Source organism: Pinus tabuliformis, chromosome 4_1, assembly GCF_031772625.1.
Source record: "Pinus tabuliformis cultivar Carrire ecotype Pingquan chromosome 4_1, CPIR1, whole genome shotgun sequence".
NCBI classification, from domain to species: domain Eukaryota; kingdom Viridiplantae; phylum Streptophyta; class Pinopsida; order Pinales; family Pinaceae; genus Pinus; species Pinus tabuliformis.
The window spans coordinates 587,639,405-587,643,084 of record NC_142303.1 but is presented as its reverse complement, the minus strand read 5'-3'; the positions used below and the strand labels follow the sequence as shown (position 1 = coordinate 587,643,084).

At 32.8% G+C, this 3,680-nt stretch overlaps 1 pseudogene; it reads right to left on the bottom strand.

Annotated features, from left to right (window-relative positions):
- Positions 1–2,351: 2,351 nt before the first annotated feature.
- Positions 2,352–2,873, bottom strand: LOC149177330 (2S seed storage-like protein pseudogene; annotated as a pseudogene).
- Between the last annotated feature and the right edge of the window lie 807 nt (positions 2,874–3,680).

Genomic DNA, 3,680 nt, shown 5'->3' with positions numbered 1-3,680 from the left:
AAGGCATCTTATTCCAGAACAGAATCGCATAATTCACTTGAATGTGTAATAAAACAACGCCCAGTGTGTTGGACAAGTTTAATTATTAAATACAAATTATATAATTTAATATTTCAAAATGAACATGGGTGAAATAGAAAGAGTGATGAACTTTTATTTTTATAAAAGTGTAATTATGGCGAATTAGATATATATTTTTTTATTTTGGAAATTTTATATAATATTTGTGATATATAATTTTTTTGTTATTTTTTAATAAATAGTTTTTATTTATGTAGACTGAATATTTTAAATCTTTATATTACAAATCTTAATAAATGTAGTTTAATAATCTAGTTATTCCATATATTGTTGTATCAATTTAATATGTTAGAGAAGTTGAATGTTTGGGGTATTGATCGTTTCATAAACTTAATTTTTCAGATCTAAACCAACTTTGCTCATTCACATAACAGTCATGCTTTCTAGGATAAAACAACTTCAGTGTGTAATTTGTTCTCTGGAGAATTTGGGAACTAAAACAACTTCAGTGTGTAATTTGTTTTCTGGAGAATTTGGGAACTATTGATTATGTCCTTGGAAGAGAGCGCAGAGAAACTACAGCCCTTTCCGCGAGGTCTTTATTCAGAAACGTTGGAGACTGTGATGCCTTTTAACTATATCATGTATTTCATAAAGTTTAGTGTCAATGAAAAATTAAATATTGAAATACAGATTCAAATAAAAATCTGAGATCTTGAAATACCAATACCACAAATTGAAAAATTGTATAGTTTAATTATGCATACACACTTGAAATACCAATACCATAAAATAATTTGAAATGTAAAAATTGTATGGTTACATTACAAAATTTGAATAGTTACATTACACCCAAATTTCAAGAAAAAATAAATATTGAATACAGATTAAAAACTGAAAATTGAAAATTTGAGAAATTGAAATACCAATACCAAAAATTGAATTTCAAGAAAAATTAAATATTAAATATTGAATACAGATTCAAAAACTGAAAATTGAAAATTTGAGAACTTGAAATACCAATACCCAAAATTGAAAAATTGTATAGTTGGATTATGCTGAAAAATTGTATAGTTGGAAAATGGAAATTTGAAATACACACTTAAGATACCAAAATTTGAAAATCTAAACCATAAAAAATTTGAAAATTCGAACATCAAATACAGACTTGAAATAGAAAAATTGAAAACTTCAAATACAAACTTGAAATAGGAAATTGAGAACTTAAAATACAGACTTGAAGAACCAATTAGATATAATTGAAAAGAAAAAATTGAAAAAAGATTTCAAAATCGAAATATTTGCAGAGGATGTTTTTAATATTTTTCAGAAGAAGAAAATTAAAGGGAGGATCATCGATATTGATGACTCAATGAAGAAAAGAGAGAAAAAAAATTGAAAAAAGATTTCAAAATTGAAATATTTGTGGAGGATGTTTTTAATATTTTTTCAAGAGAAGAAAATTAAAGGGAGGATCATTGATATTGATGACTCAATGAAGAAAAGTGAGAAAGTTGACAATGCGGGAGAAAAATAAATAAGCATGGAGAATAATTCAATCATCATGTTAGCCTTTATGAAATTAATACATTGTAACATCAGCAGGCTTAAGGAAAAGAATACAACGAATATTTTACAAATTTGTGTTAGCCTTTATGAAATTAATACATTGTAACATCAGCAGGCTTAAGGAAAAGAATACAACGAATATTTTACAAATTTGTGTTAGCCTTTATGAAATTAATACATTGTAACATCATCAGTAGGCAGAAGGAAAAGAAGACCACAAATATTTTACAAATTTGCATTAGAGAGAAAAGGAACAAATTTGCATTAAAGAGAAAAGGAAGGGAACATTTATATTACAAAAAGATTATCTAAATTTATTTATAACTATCGTAAAGAAAATTGAAAAGAAAAAATATTTATAACGATCAGTCAAAGATTTTGACTGGCAATAAGGATTTGAAATTCCAGGCCTCGTCTATTCCTTTCCTATATGCTCACTTAAGTTACTCCCTTGTTTATTTAGTTACGTTAGACACAGTATCTATATTTTCTAGTCGTTGTGCACTTAAAAGCTGCTGCCCGTTGCGAAATTGCCTGTCCACACGCCATTAGCACATGGATTAGATTCATCAGTGAGTATGGATTAGCCCGTTTTAAGAAGAAATATATATAATTTACAGCAGCGAAGGTGGCAGACTAGATGTTGGATCAACATCAATAACAAATGACATCGTGAATAAATGAAAGAATGTGTTAGTCCACAGAATAATGACAGCAACATCCTACATACAGCTACAGGAATTAATTACTAGAGTTTAATATTAAATAGCATTCATCAATCGATAGAAAGACTTACGAGAACGGCGCTGAACGTCGCAGCGGCGGGGAGGCTGGCGGACGTTGCAAGTTTCTGGAAGGTATGCGGCTCTCTCCTCCGCCTCCTCCTCTTCTCTTCCACGCGATTCGCGGTGGCGGCGGCGCTGATTATGTGCAGCCTCAGAATCCATGAAGAGGTCCTCCATGGTTGAATCATACGATTGAGATTGATCAAGAACTTGTTGTATGGCTCGGCATCGGCATTGTGGAGACATTCTTTCCAATTCCTCGCAACATCTCTCCGATGGCTGCTCTCTTCGTCTTTGCAAATAGTCGCGGCACTGAGACAGTCGCCCCGGATCGCAGGACCGTTGTTGTTGCAAGCCCTCTCCATACATCATGCCTTCACATGCATCAACAGTTGGGGCGGCCCATTGAAGGAGGAAGAGAAGGGTTACGCCTAAGCTCACCCATTTAAGAGCCAGTCTCGTAGTGATCGGAGGGGAGAAAACGCCCATTACTTTTCTTTCTTCTTTACCTTGAAGGATAGACAGTTATATGGAGCGGCAGTGACAAGGTGGGAAGACGAAGTGGATCGTAATACTGTATTTATGGAGGCGTGGATCCTAATAGAAGTGCAGAACAAAACAACACGAAGAAGAGATCGAGAGTCGAGACGAACACATGTAGCGCATGCCTCATCTCACACTCCACGTCCCAACTGAAGCCAGAGAAAGATGGAACGCCTGCCTCCGTTTCCAATCGCCGCGTATTTCACCTGTATCCAAAGTTTGAAAACCCTCATGCGCATTTATTGAATGGTTGCAAACATTCTGGATTGGAAAAAAACTTTTAACCAAAGTTTGAAAAACCTCATGCTTGGAAACTTTGGATAAAGCTATTACACCGGATAATTCATTGTGGATAATTTTTCAAATGAAAAGTTTGGGTAAAAAGATTACACCGGAATTTCATTTTAACATCGGGGCACGTGAAGCGTGCAATAAGACCTCCAATTCGCAACTTTGGTTATAAATTTCTTACACCGATATTTGCAGAGATAAACTTTGGTTAAACTTTGATAGTGCACAAATTTTTTTGGTCAAAAGACCGGTTAATGTATGGTCAACGATCGATCGATCGCTATTAGTCCCAGGCAGGGACTAATAATAGAGTTTGCCATATTTCACTAGCCTGAATTTGTATTAATCATTGCATGAATGACATTGTTTTATGCCTCTTATGCAAGGCTACTTGAAATATAATTAAATTAAAAAATAATTATATTAATATTATATATATAAATAAAATGTTTTTTTGTTTTTTTTAAAATA